The sequence below is a fragment of the Cervus elaphus genome, chromosome 3 (assembly GCF_910594005.1).
Source record: "Cervus elaphus chromosome 3, mCerEla1.1, whole genome shotgun sequence".
Lineage (NCBI taxonomy): Eukaryota > Metazoa > Chordata > Mammalia > Artiodactyla > Cervidae > Cervus > Cervus elaphus.
The window spans coordinates 13,992,690-14,008,701 of record NC_057817.1 but is presented as its reverse complement, the minus strand read 5'-3'; the positions used below and the strand labels follow the sequence as shown (position 1 = coordinate 14,008,701).

At 37.5% G+C, this 16,012-nt stretch overlaps 1 long non-coding RNA gene across 1 annotated transcript in view; it reads right to left on the bottom strand.

Moving 5' to 3' along the window:
- LOC122679785 overlaps nucleotides 1-16,012 on the bottom strand; it is a 221,708-nt gene that overhangs the window by 164,573 nt on the left and 41,123 nt on the right. The window lies entirely within an intron of this gene.

Genomic DNA, 16,012 nt, shown 5'->3' with positions numbered 1-16,012 from the left:
AATTTTCTGTACAGTCTATTTAACCAAATGCTTCACAGGCATCTCAAGTAAGTCTCACACCAAAGTCTTATCTCTCTGTCTTCTGCAAATCGTTCCCTCCCAGTCTTTTCTAGGCATACAGGGTACCATCACATGTCCAAACTGCTGAAAGTGGTATCACGTAGGTGATACTAAAAAAAAAAAAAGGAATTATCCTTAATCCCTTCCTCTTTCTCATCACTTACATTCAACCTACAGGCATTTCCCAAGAGTTCTGCCTCAAAAGTATATCTTGATTATGTCTGTTTTTCTCCAGCTAATCTCCTACCACCTTTTTGAAACTCCTTCTAGGGCCACTAAAATAGCCTCATTACTGGTGTCTCGGGTTTGCCTGTGGTCTTCATCCATCCTATTATTACACAACAGCCAATTAAACATGAACCAGATCAGGTCAGGCCTCTTTGTAAAAATCCTTTAACATTTACCCATTGCATTTCAAATCAAAAGTTCTAAAGTTGGCCTACATGTGTTTGAAAAGTCTGACTCTTATGTCAGAGATTATGTCAAACTTGACAGATGTCTCTAATTTTAAGTATAAATATATAAAATAAGTATATATTTATATTATATGTAAAATGTCTATATTTATATTATGTACAAATATATAAAATAAGTATATAAAAATATATGAGTAAATTATATATATATAATGTTTTATATGTAATTGTATATATAATAAATATAAAGTATATATTTATTATATATAAAATAATAATATTCTCAATTATTATTAGCATCACTTCATCTCCAAGAATATGCCACTTTTCCTCCCTACTTAGGGACATAGTACATATGTTTCAGGACTACCTTGGTGGCCCAGCTGGTAAAGAATCTGCCTGCAATGCAGGAGAGCCTTGTTCGATTCCTGGGTTGGGAAGATGCCCTGGAAAAGGGAAAGACTGCGCACGCCAGTACTCTGGCCTGGAGAAGCCCATGGATGGTGTAGACTCTCACTTTCACTTATGCCTCATGACACCTGAAATGCTCTTGTTCCCCAGGTTCTGAACGTGGCTGGCTCCATCACGTCTTTCAAGTCTCAATTTAAATGTCGCCTCATCAATGCTCTCCCAGCAGTCTCTAGTCAGGTCAGCTTAGGCATGAAGTTGACAGGCTCTGCCTGAGCTCACATCTCAGCCTTGCCTCTTCTCACCCTGGACAACTCACTTGTCCTCTTTGGACCTCATTCCCTCATTTGCAGAGAACAAATGACGATGGTACCTACCTCCTACGTTACTAGGAAGATTAATGAGAACTGGTTCTGGCACTGTCTGTTACTGTTCAATTCATGTTAGTTTTCTTCATAGCACTTAACAATTTGCAATTACTTTTTGGTTGGCTTGGTTTGTTTCATTTTATAGGCCTGGTCCTTTAGAAGACTAAGAACTCTTTTAAGCAGGGTATGTTTATGTGCCTTGTTTTTTATAACATCTTATCAGTGACAAATGTAATATCGGGCATGCAGTAGATATGCAACAAGCAATTACTGAATCAAGAAATTATTTTTGAATGGGTTTAAAAACTCACACTTAAAGGCACATATATCTGGTTTTGTTTTTCCTTTGACTATGGGGAAAAAAATGTGTGGTACCTTTAACCATTCACTGATGATTAACATAGACATACATGTAAAGAATTATATTATTCAATCATGCTCCTTTTCTTTTTAATCATAATTCATTCTTACTAAACTTAAAATGTTTTAGCCATGAGTCATCAGATCGACTTGCATATCATTTGCTCTTTATTGTCTACTTTTAATAAACCTTATCTTTAAAATTTGAGGCTTCTGTATTTTCTGTAGCACCAGGGGCTTTCTGTGTAGGCTTTGAGACCACATCTGATCTTCAGATACACAAATATTATAGTTTAAAGACCTCTGAAATTTAGGCAAGAGTTCTGTGTTACTGCTGTGGTTACTGTTGAAACTGTAACACTTTCTCTTGACCTCTGCATACTTGAGCTCTGCAGACGGATGCTTTAGATTACACTTTTTGTTTTTGTTTTTTTTCCCACTCTTTATTTTCTTCTATATTTACTTTGAAGTTTGTCTTTGTCCATCTCCTATCCTGAGATAGATCTCAGGGTCTCCAGTCTTCTAAAGGACTGAGCCTTAGCCTTATGTCTAATGCATGACCGGTCTTCCTTGGGGCTTCCTGAAAACATTGGCTACATTCACCCCTTGTCATGCCCTGAAAAATCTATATCAAGCCTCTTAGTGACACATCAAGTCTGGCTCAGACTGTAACACCATATCGCTGCTTTATTTTAATCTTTAGTTTTCCTTATTTGATAAAGTAATAAGTAACAGGAGTCAGACGTCATGGTAAAATAAAACAAACAAACAAAAAAATTGCCCTGGAAATAACTCGCTTCCTTCCTATAGTCCCTTTATCTCATCTGATTATCAAGACATAATCTCATCCATGCATTGGCAAAGTTTTATCTTCACGTTATATAGAATTTAGATATATCTAAGAGGCAGCACAGTGGTAAAGAGTATGCCTAACTGCAGCAGACACAAGAGACACTAGTTTGATCTATGGGTCGGGAAGATACCCTGGAGAAGGGGCAACGCACTCCAGTATTCTTGCCTGGAAAATTCCATTGACAGAGGAGCCTGGTGGGCTACATTCCAGAGGGTCGCAAAGAGTTGGACACGACTAAGCACACACACACACAAGCTTATTTTTTGCAATTCTATTATGCCATTTGCTTTGTCACAATTAGGAAACCACATATGAAAGATCACAGTAAAGGAAACACAAATTATAAATAGAAAAAAAAAAAAAAAACCTGCCTGCCTATAGTTCTTAAAGAAATAGCTGTTGAAACAACAGGGTTCAAATCTTCACATATTTGATTGAAAAGATTATTTATTACTTTTCTTTTTTTTTGGCCATGCCATGTGGCATGTGGGATCTTAGAGGATCAAAACTATGTACCCTTCAGTGAAAGCACAGATTTTTAACCATTGGACTTCCAGGAGTCTCAAGATTATTAAGTCTGATGAAACCTACAATGAACACAAGTATGCATTATTGGCTGAAGTATAATTTGAAGTACTTGTTGTGGGAAAAAATTTGGAAATACCAAGGAAAAGTGAAAATATATACATACATTTACCCAGCATTAGTACTTCTAACAATTTATCCAGCAAATAGCAAAATACACAAGACAACAAAGATACATCCACAAGGAACTGGTAAGCATTTTTTCCTGTGCCATCTACGACCATAGTCCATGTACTTTCAGTACGGCTCATATCCTATCCTCCAAAAGCAGCATGTGACCCAAAACTGAATAATTGGAGAATCACTTTCCATGACCACAGCAACAGGTCAAGAGAAAAACTCATGAATCAGTCACTCCCAAACAGAGTAATTCTCACCAACTTTGCTTGAGGAAACAGAAGAGAGTGTCTCTCTTTGCTGCAGGTTTCCTGGGACAAGACTCCCAGTCTGAAACTGCTGGCAGCCATTCTACCATCTTAAAATGAGATCCAGCTAAATGAGAGAATCAGCCAAGAGGGGAAGCATGCCAAAGGATGGAGAGAAACAGTTACAGATCACATTAATTGAGATTCTAGAGCCAATTACACTCAAAGTTAGCTCTTTTTGAGCTGTAATGGCAAACAAATTTCCTTTTTTGTTTAAGCCAATTTTAATTGGGCTTTTATAACACTTTATAATCAAAAAGCTCAATAAAAATATAGCATTTTAGCACATAAATGGGAAAAATAATCTCTGTACAGAATTTTAATTATGACAGTTGTGACACACTTCAATGGAATACTAAAGAACTATTAAAGAGAATAAAATATAGCTATGGATATTTCTATAGACAGACACGCAAGACATATCCAGGATATAGTAAAGTTCTAGAAACAAAAATATATTTCAGTGCCATTAAAAAATGTTAAAATCTACATACACGCATATTTACACAGCCTTGTATAGAAAATGGCTGAAAGAGTGAATAGTGGTTACTTTCATGATTTCTCATTTAATGGCATATCTTTATTTTATATTCATTTATTTAAATATTTTACCATAAGAAATACTTATGTTTATAATAAAGGTACATTATATATGTTTTAAAAAAGAAAGACATAGAAGCAGCAAGATAAGGAAGTACTATTTTTTCTACCTCAGTCAAGGTAAAATCAATCTACCAGAGAAGACGTAGTAAGATCTAATACCATTTACCATTTCTTTCTCTGCTCAGGAATCAGTGATGTATATATCACACAATTGTGGCAAATTGAAACAGAAAATGAGGAAAGATATCAATGCATCAAGCCAAAATGGTTTTACTTTTCTTACTGTAGTGGACATAACTGATGTGGTGTATAGGACAGCTTCTAAGGTGGTCCCCTTGATTCCATTGTGTTCTTTCCCTTGAGTATGGCTTTCTTCTAACTAATAGAATGTGGCAAATGTGACAGAATGTCACTCCCATGACTCTGTTACCTTATATGGGAAAGGGGGCTTCCCAGATGGCGGAGTGGTGAAAACTCTGCCTACCAACGCAGGAGAGGGAGACACAGAGATGCAAGAGAAGCAGGGTGGGTTCAACCCCTGGATCAGGAAGATCCCGTGGAATAGGAAATGACAACCCACTCCAGTATTTTTGCCTGGAGAATTCCTCGGACAGAGGAGCCTGGTGGGCTATAGTCCATGGAGTTGCAAAGAGTCAGACAGCGACTGAGCACACACACTCATAGGGGAAAGGGGATGGAGTGGCACTTCTGTGACTCTTTAAGACTCAGTCTTACTAGTCAACTCATTCTCAGATCTCAGCAGCTCCCTCTCTGTCTCTGTCATTGGTTTCAAAAAAGCAAGCTATTAATAATATGGATCCTATAGTCACAAGGAAATGATTACGACTAAACATTACAACTACAAACAAGAAGTAAAAAAAACTTAGAAGCTGATTCTTTCTTAGTAGGCCTTCCAAATGAGAACCAGCTAAGCCATTTCTGAGCTTCTGACCCATGGAAATTGTCAGATGATAAACTTGGTGTCTTAAGTCACCACATTTGTGGTAATCTGTTACACACCACAGAAAGTATTATGGATGAAACAGCCTTGAATTTTAAATTCCATCAAAATTTTGAGACTCTTCTATTTTAAGATGAAAATCTCATCACATACCTGCTTGAGAACAGATCAATAAGAAAGCTCAATATTTTTAAGCTATATATTAATTAAAAGGGGACATAAACAGCAAGGAAAAGAGAAGACACTAGGAAAAAGTTATATTTCCTTTTGGGAATATATAAAGCACAAATTTGCTGTGCTGGTTCCTGGAATAAAATTATATTCAACATTATTTTTCAGATTTCAAAGCCAAAAACATAAAATGGTGCCTTCTACCAAAAAAAGGTACTTACACCCATTACAAAAAATGGGGTGGTGGAAGAGGATAAAATTAATGTGTATACACAAAAGAGAGGTGTGCAAATAGTTTGGCTTACATAAATATCATTTAATATAATTTAAATCTTTGGCTAATAAGTAATGCAAATTTAATAAATTTATAATAAATTTAATATTTAATATTAATATTTAATAAATTCAATAAATTGTGCTTGCATATGTAATGTCTAAATTATCCATCTAAAAAGCAACAACAAAAAATTATCTATAATTATAGATACATTTGAATGTGTTCTCTCTAATATTTAGTAAACTACAGACATAAACACTGATTTTAAAACATAAAATAAGATCCTTCCCAATTTTGAATGGATTTTAATCAAGTCAATCCCCACACAAAGTCCCTCATAAAGAAATATTTTTCTGAAAATAATTTTCTTCAGTAGAATTCACATAAATAAAGCTTCACAGACATTTTAGTAATTGTGGCAAAAAAAAAATTGTGGATTGGGAATTTATTTTTTCTTATAGCTTGTATACATTTCTTCTTCTTGGATTGTCTATCTGGTAGTTGGGGAATTTAAACAATTCTTTAAACAAAGGTAACAGAATCAGAGGTCAAAAGTTTCCAAGCATGGACTAAACCTAAATGGCAAGAAAAATATCAAAATGTATGCAAAAATATACAGAAATCTTACTGACCTCATAAAAGCAAAACATACCAGAAAATCGCCTTAAGAAAACAAAGCTTATTTTGTCTTAGAAAACCTTATCAAAAAGGAGGTATTAATCACATCAATCAGTCCATTCAGTCACTAAGTCATGTCTGACACTTTGCAACCCGATGGACTGCAGCACGCCATGCTTCCCTATCCATCACCAACTACCGGAGCTTGCTCAGACTTATATGTTCATTGAGTCAGTGATACCATCCAACCACTTCATCCTCAATTATCCCCTTTTCCTCCTGTCTTCAATTTTTTCCAGCATCAGGGTCTTTTCCAATGAGTCAGTTCTTTCCAACAGGTGGCCACAATATTGGAGCTTTAGCTTCAGCATTAGTCCTTCCAAGGAATATTCAGGATTGATTACCTTTAGGATTGATTGGTTTGATCTCCTTACAGTCCAAGGGACTCACGAGAGTCTTCTCCAACACCACAATTCAAAAGCATCAATTCTTCAGTGCTCAGCTTGTTTATGGTCCAGCTATCACATCCATACATGACTACTGGAAAAACCATACCCTTGACTAGATGGAACTTTGTCAGCAAAGTAATGTCTCCGCTTTTTAATGTGCCATCTAGATTGGTCATAGCTTTTCTTTCAAGGAGCAAGCATCTTTTAATTTCACGGCTGCAGTTACCATCTGAAGTGATTTTGGAGCCCAAGGAAATAAAGTCTGTCACTGTTTCCACTGTTTCCCCATCTATTTGCCAGGAAGTGATGGGACCAGATGTCATGATCTTCGTTTCTTGGATGTTGAGTTTTAAGCCAGCTTTTTCATGCTCCTCTTTCAATTTCAACAAGAGGCCCTTTAGACTCCTGCAGCTAAATTCCAGAAAAATAAATGACCCAATCAAAAAATGGGCCAAAGAACTAAACAGACATTTCTCCAAAGAAGACATACAGATGGCTAACAAACACATGAAAAGATGCTCAACATCACTCATTATCAGAGAAATGCAAATCAAAACCACAATGAGGTACCATTACATGCCAGTCAGAATGGCTGCTATCCAAAAGTCTACAAGCAATAAATGCTGGAGAGGGTGTGGAGAAAAGGGAACCCTCTTACACTGTTGGTGGGAATGCAAACTAGTACAGTCACTATGGAGAACTGTGTGGAGATTCTTTAAAAAACTGGAAATAGAACTGCCATATGACCCAGCAATCCCACTTCTGGACATACACACTGAGGAAGCCAGATCTGAAAGAGACACGTGCACCCCAATGTTCATCGCAGCACTGTTTATAATAGCCAGGACATGGAAGCAACCTAGATGCCCATCAGCAGACGAATGGATAAGAAAGCTGTGGTACATATACACCATGGAATATTACTCAGCCATTAAAAAGAATACATTTGAATCAGTTCTAATGAGATGGATGAAACTGGAGCCCATTATACAGAGTGAAGTAAGCCAGAAAGATAAACACCAATACAGTATACTAACGCACATATATGGAATTTAGAAAGATGGTAATGATAACCCTATATGCAAGACAGAAAAAGAGACACAGAAGTATAGAACAGGATTTTGGACTCTATGGGAGAAGGCAAAGGTGGGATGATCTGAGAGAACAGCATGAAACATGTATATTATCAAGTGTGAAACAGATCGCCAGTCCAGGTTGGATGCATAAGACAAGTGCTCGGGGCTGGCGCACTGGGATGACCCAGAGGGATGGGATAGGGAGGGAGGTGGGAGGGGGGTTCAGAATGGGGAACACATGTAAATCCATGGCTGATTCATGTCAATGTATGGCAAAAACCACTACAATATTGTAAAGTAATTAGCCTCCAAATAATAAAAATAAATGGAAAAAAAAAAAGGCCCTTTAGTTCCTCTTCAATTTCAACCATAAAGATGGTATCATCTGCATATCTTAGGCTATTATTATTTCTCCCAGCAGTCTTGATTCCAGGTTGTACTTCACCCAGCCTGGCATTTATCACGATGTACTCTGCATATAAGCTAAACAAGCAATAGATAGCCTTGACGTAGTCCTTTCCCAATTTTTAACCCATCCATTATTACATGTCCAGTTCTAACTGTTGCTTCTTGACCTGCTTACAGATTTATCAGGAAGCAGGTAAGGTGGTCTGGTATTCCCATCTCTTTAAGAATTTTCCATAGTTTGTTGTGATACTCACAATCAAAGGCTTTGGCATAGTCAATAAAGCTGATGCTTCTCTGGAATTCTCTTGTTTTTTTCTATGATCAAGCAGATGTTTGCAGTTTGATTTTGGGTTCCCCTGCTTTTATAGATCCAGTTTGAACACCTGGAAGTTCTTGGTTCCTGTACTATTGAAGCCTAGTTTGGAGAAGTTTTAGCATTACTTTGCTAACATGTGAGATGAGTGCAATTGTGCAATATTTTGAACATTCTTTGGCATTACCTTTATTTGGAATTGGAATGAACACTGACCTTTTCCAGTCCTGTGGCCACTGCTGAGTTTTCCAAGCTTGCTGGCCTAGTGAGTGCAACACTTTAACAGCATTATCTTTGAAGATTTGAAATAGCTCAGCCAGAATTTCAACACCTCCACTAGCATTGTTCTTAGTGATGCCTCCTAAGGTCCACTTGACTTCAGACTCCAGGGTGTCTATCTCTAGGTGAGTGATTGCACCATCGTGGTTATCTGGTCATGAAGACTTTTTTGTATAGTTCTTCTGTGTATTCTTGCCACGTCTTAATATCTTCTGCTTCTGTTAGGTCCATACCATTTCTGTCCTTTATTGTGTCCATCTTTGCATGAAATGTTCCCTTGGTATCTCTAATTTTCTTGACGAGATCTCCAGTCTTTACCATTCTATTTTTTTCCCCTATATTTCTTTGCATTTATCACTTAGAAAGGCTTTCTTGTCTCTCCTTGCTACTCTTTGGAACTTTGCATTCATATGGATATATCTTTCCTTTTCTCCTTTGCCTTCAGCTTCTCTTCTTTTCTCAGCGATTTGTAAGGCCTCCTCAGACAACCATTTTGCCTTTTTGCATTTCTTTTTCTTGGGGATGGTTATGATCACTGCCTCTTGTACAATGTCATGAACCTCTGTCCATAGTTCTTCAGGTACTCTGTCAGATCTAATTCCTTCAATCTATTTGTCACTTCCACTGTATAATTGGAATAGATTTGATTTAGATCATACCTGAATGGTCTGGCTTAAAACTCAACATTCAGAAAACTAAGATCATGGCCTCTGGTCCCATCACTTAATGGCAAATAGATGGGGAAACAGTGGAAACAGTGACAGACTTTATTTCCTAGGGCTCCAAAATCACTTCAGATGGAGACTGTATCCATGAAATTAAGATGCTTGCTCCTTAGAAGAAAAGTTATGACCAACCTAGACAGCTTATTAAAAAGCATAGACATTACTTTGCCAACAAGAGTTCATCTAGTAAAAGCTATGGTTTTCTAGTAGTCGTGTATGAATGTGAGAGTTGGACTATAAAGAAATCTGCCTGCCAAAGAATTGATGCTTTTGAACTGTGGTGTTGGAAAAAACACTTGAGAGTCCCTTGGACAGCAAGGAGATGGACAGCGCCATTCTATCCTAAAGAAATCAGTCCTGAATATTCATTGGAAGGACTGATGCTGAAGCTGAAACTCCAATACTTTGGCCACCTGATGTGAAGAACTGACTCATTGGAAAAGACCCTCATGCTGGGAAAGATTGAAGGTGGGAGGAGAAGGGGAAGACAGAGGATGAGATGCTTGGATGGCATCTCATCAATCAATGGACATGAGTTTGAGTAAACTCCGGGTGATGGACAGGGAGGCCTGGCATGCTGCAGTCCATGGGGTTGGAAAGAGTCAGACACAACTAACGGAATGAACTGACTGACTGACTGGTCTAGTGATTTTCCTTAGTTTCTTAAATTTAAGCCTAAGTTTTTCTATAAGGAGTTCATGATCTGGGCCACAGTCAGCTCCTGGTCTTGTTTTGCCAACTGTATAGACCTTCTCCATCTTTGGCTGCAAAGAATATAATCAATCTGATTTTGGTGTTGATCATCTGGTGATGTCCATGTGTAAAGTTGTCTCTTGTGTTGTTGGAAGAGGGTGTTTGCTATGACCAGTGCGTTCTCTTGGCAAAACTGTTAGCCTTTTGCCCTGCTTCATTTTGTACTTCAAGGCCAAACTTGTTTGTTACTTCAGGTATCGCTTGCCTTCCTACTTTTGCATTCGAGTCCCCTATGATGAAAAGGACTTTTTTTTTTTTTTTTTGGTGTTAGTTCTAGAAGGTCTTGTAGGTCTTCACAGAACCGTTCAACTTCAAGCTACTTCAGCATTAATGGTTGGGGCATAAACTTGGATTACTGTGCTATTGAATGGTTTGCCTTGGAAATGAACAGAGATCATTCTGTCATTTTTGAGATTGCATCCAAGTACTGCATTTTGGACTCTTTTGTTGATTATGATGGCTACTCCATGTCTTCAAAGGGATTCTTGCCCACAGTAGTAGATATAATGGTCATCTGAATTAAATCTACCCTTTCCAGTCCATTTTAGTTCACTGATTCCTAAAATGTCAATGTTCACTTTTGCCATCTGTTGACTACTTCCAATTTACCTTGATTCATTGACTTAACATCCAGGTTCCTATGCAATATTGCTCTTTACAGCATTGGAATTTACTTCCATCACCATGAGTGGTGATGAGCCAGTCATTGATAACTTACTTCCATCCACAACTGGGTGTTGTTTTTGCTTTGGCCCTATCTCTTCATTCTTTCTGGAGTTATTTCTCCACTCTTCTCCAGTAGCATATTGGGCACCTACTGATCTGGGGAGTTCATCTTTCAGTGCCATATCTTGCTGCCTTTTCATGCTGTTCATGGGGTTTCATGGCAAGGAGACTGAAGAGGTTTGCCATTCCCTTCTCCCATGGACCAGGTTTTGTCAGAACTCTCCACCATGACCCATCCATCTTTGGTGGCCCTAAATGGCATGGCTCATAGTTTCATTGAGCTAGACAAGGCTTTGGTCCATGTGATCAGTTTGGTTAGTTTTTTGTGATTGTGGTTTGCATTCTCTCTGCCCTCTGGTGGATAAGAGGCTTGTAGAAGCTTCCTGATGGGACAGACTGGCTGTGGGGGAATATGGGTTTTCTTCTGATGTTCAGGGCCATGCTCAGCAAATCTTTAATCCAATTTTCTGTTGATGGGTGGGTCTGTGTTCCTCCCTGTTGTTTGGCCTGAGACCAGACTAAGGTAGGGGTAATGGAGACCTCCTTCAAAAGGAGTTATGCCAACACTGTTGCAGTCAGTGCCTCGACCCACACCTCTGCCAGGGACTCCTGGACACTCACAGGCAAGTCTGACTCAGTCTCTTCTGGGGTCACTGCTCCCTTCTCCTGGCTCCTGATATGTACAGGTTTGTTTGTGTCCTCCAAGAGTCTGTTTCCCCAGTCAGGTGGAAGTTCTACAATCAAATGCCACTGGCCTCCAAAGCCAAATCCCTGGGGGATCTCAGCCTCTTTGCCAGATCCCCAAGTTGGGAAATCTGTTGTACATCCTAGAACTTTCATAACAGTGTAAGAACTTCTTTGGTATAATTGTTCTCTAGTTTGTGGGTCGTCTGCTCAGTGGCTCTATGGTGGGGCTAATGGTGACACATAAACTAAGCTGACTTAAAAATTTTGTTTTTAAAAGAGCCATTTCCATAGAATGAATAGTATCAGTCCAAGAAAAAAAAAAAGAATGTCCTGTTAAGAACGATAAAAATGGAGAAATAGATAGTGGCCAGTCTAATTTAGGAAATGGAACCCAGTCAAATGGAAAAATTGAGAATCAAAAATTTTTTAAAATTGAACTAATGCTGTGTATAAACATTTCTAGAATAAAATGAAGAATTGAAGTAATCATCTGGATAACTAAAGCACAAAAATGTAAATGTTTCTGTTCCTCTGTTTAGGTATTTCGGCAAAGTTTTACTTGGAATGTTCACTTTATATAACTGTGCAGCAGACATGAATTAGCATTTCTCCACAAAAAGGCTGAGTAAAGACTTTACTCAAGGGTTGAGAGTAATTAAAGAAAACATAGATTCATGGATATCTTAAACTTCATAATTCACATAGCTTCATAGGCCTTTGAAAGCCTTCTAAGAAATTGGGGTTCATCCTAAGGCTAAAAGAAGCCATCCATACAATCATAATTGTATTTGAAAAAATGTACTCTGGATACAGTGTGGAGAATTTGTCAGAACAAAGGAGGAAGGCAATAATATAGCTGCCACAGTAACAAGAGGTGAATGTGCTACTTCCTTTGTTCTGTAATTCAACTTTTTTCTCTGTCTCCTTTTCTCTTTGTTTATATTTTCAGTTCAAGTGTCATCCTTTTAAGGAACAACTTCGTAAATTCCAACCTATTCTATAAAGTCATCCATCCCTGCTTTTGTGCCCCATTAAACTCAGAATACATTTCTACCCTTTTACATAAACCATTGAATTGTGTGCTTATTTGTATCCATTCTTATCCTGGCCAGTGAATTCTTAATGGAAGTTATTTTCTGTTCCCAGGATCTAACACAATGTTTGGACTTGTGCTTATCAACAAAGATCTGATTGACATAAGAAACAGTTTGGTACTGTTTTCCATATCTTCCCTAGAGACCACTCTTAAAAAGACATTTTGAAAATAGCCATTTTGGTAAATACTACTGAGTTACTTTAACAGCACTGTAATTTGTTTAAGGAAGATATCTTGTCTGTTGTTCATACCACATCCCCTGGGCCTAGACCAATGTCGGCATACGGTAGGCACTCAATAAATATTTAAAGAATAAATAAAAGAGAAACTTTTTAAATTCAAGTATCAGCTTCCCCCTTCATTTGAAAAGGGTCTTCCACCAGTGGTATATGTAAAAAACATAATTCACATCTACTTTTAGGGTCTTCAATTATTTACCTATCATAAGTTGGAAACACTGACTAAGATAACCATCAGTAATGGTGGTTCAACACCTGAAGGGTTAGTGTTGAGCAGGTTCTCTCCTGCCACAAAGTCTTCAAAGTGGAAAAATGGTAGACTTCATACTCTAGCTGCCTTGGTCCAAAAGAAATGCAATCATAAATATGAAACCTTTCAAAGGGGCATTGTATTGTAGATGCACCTCCTTTCCTTGACCTTGATCACCTTTTTTCATTCAATATATTCTTGTTATATTTTCAAACCTGACTAGTGCAAATTCAATATCCTTTATGTAAATCATGTCCTTTATACTATTTGATTTGGTATTTGCCACCCTATCTCACCAGGCCATATGTGGATCTTAGCAAGTAATATCTTCTCCAAAGTCCCAAGAGTTCATTGCTTGTTCTAAACCAACAGTGGGAGGGAGGGTGGAGAAGGATGGGTTTTGGCAATCAGACTAGTCTCCTTCCAGAACTCTGTGTCCCTCTCTCTCTCCTTTCTTCCCATCTTCTCTCTCTCTCTGTCTCTCTCTCTCTCTCTCTCACACACACACACACACACAAACCATATGGCTCTGAAAGAAAACACAATCCATGTTCACAAGCTAAACAATCAAGGTCTGACTTAGAGAGGAACACACACCTGAAAAACCCAGGCAACAATATGACAACATCACTACAATATTATGCAGACCCCACCCCTACCCATCTGTATTATTAATAGTTTCCTGGGGCTGATGTAACAAATTACCACAAAATGCATGATCTCAAACAACAGGATTTACTCTGTCAAAGTTCTAGAAGGTGAAAGTCTGACAATGAGATATCAGCAAGGCCATGCTCTCTGAAGGTTCTAGGGAAAATCCCTTCTTAAAGATTCTAGGGAAATTCTCTTCCTACATTCTGTTGGTTGTTGGCAATCTTTGATGTTTCCTAGTTTGTGAATTCATCACTCACATCCATGCCTCCCTTGTTACACAGTGTCCGCCTTCCCTCTGTGTATATTTGTCTTTATATCTCTCCCCCCTCTTTTTATAAGGACACTAATCATATTGGATAAAGGGCCCATCCTAATCCAGTGTGACCTCACCTTAGATAATTATATCCTCACAATCCTATTTTGAAATAAAGTCAATTCTAAAATTCTGGAAAGATACAAATTTGGTGGTGAGGAGGGTGCTATTCAACTTAATACACCACTTTGGATAAACCTCTGTCTAAGCTATGCTGTGGGCATGGTACTGACCTGTAATAGCAAATGGAATCAGTACTAGAATTTTCTATTACAACAATCTGCAGAAGCTTTAAAATCACAGCATTAGTTTTCCTGAATTCAATATGAGGCTAGTATCTTCTTACCCTGAAAGTCTGATACTGTATGTAAGTGATAACATTCATGGAAAATTCATAATTTTTTCACATGGAGGCTGTTGCAAAGCTCCCTGTTTTAACACATAGTATTTCTATCACTTCTCTCTTAGCAGCTTCAATGTAATTTTTTCTTACATAGTTGTCCATATTTCTGAAACAACTGCACTAAAGGAAATTTAGTAAAAGGCATGGTTTTCCTTTATAACATCAATTATAAAGAAAACATGAATGATCAAATCTACACTATCCCCAGCTTCCTGCCCCATGAGCAGTCTGGATAAAACACTCAACACTATTTCTACCTGTGCTAATTACAATAATGATTTTTATACATTTACTTATAAAGGACACTATTTCCTTTCATTTTTTCTCTAGCTTTAAGAAAGATTCAGATGCCCATGTAGAAATACTTTATACATAATGAATATGACTGCTGTTGGTTTCTATCAGTTTTTCCTCATTTATTCTCCCTCATCTCTTTCCTTGACCACATAAATTATTCATCTTAAATTCTGTGATTATTTCCTTTATACAAAGTAAATGGACACTTTCATAATATTTTAGAAGCAAATAGGGTTTATTAGAGATAACTGAAGATGATTCCCGGTTTTATTTCTGTTACTCTGATGACGCCGGCAGCCATGAGGACCACATTGACTATGGAATAATGCTTTTGTTTCTCTGAGGAGGAGCTCAAATTCCATTTCTAATCATAAGCTAGTTTGTGGTACACTCTCTTATAAACATTTACAGAATTCAGATTATTTTCCCTTAACCTTGCTCACATGTAGACTTTATGAAACTGCTATTTCCCCTGTCTTGAGAGATCCCCCTGCAGCTGTACACTAATTAAAAGGGCATTTTGTTAAGCATAGGGAGTCCAGAACATATGGAGGTTGGGAGTATTTGTGGTCTTGCCCTTTTCCCAGATTAGGTTAAATAAATCCGGGTCCACCAGCATCAGAGGAGGACTCTACTATTTATTCTTATCTTTGTAGGAAAGTGCCTGTTCATCCCTGTTTTCTGTCACTAAGCTAATTCTCTATCCATGACTAAACAATTCCTCCCTGGATTCATTGCAATTTCACAGTAACTCACATTCTTAGAAAATAGCCCTTGATGAGGAACTTTGCCAAAATCTAAATGAAGTCTAAATAACACATATTCCCTAGCCCTCACTAATTCATTATTTTAGTTACCCACTCAAAGATCTATAATAGTCAAGCATGATTTCATTTTACAAAAACCAGGTTCATTTCCTACTAGAAGGGCATATTTATTTATTCTTTCAGCATTCTGACTTTTTATCATAGATTCTACTGGCTTATTGGCTCCAAACTTTGTACCAGATAAAACATAAACAGTCCTAAAGAATTATTTACATTTAAAATGTCAATAGAGATTTTACATTATATGTGTATGTTACTACATATTATTCACATAAGCCTTATAAAAAGATATTTCAAGAAAGAAAAGTAAAATAGCCCCATAGTTTCCTCAGTCAAAACCAAGGTATGACAAAAACTAACTAAATAAAATGTTCATGACCACATAGATTGTTCAGAGAAAGAACTGAAAGAC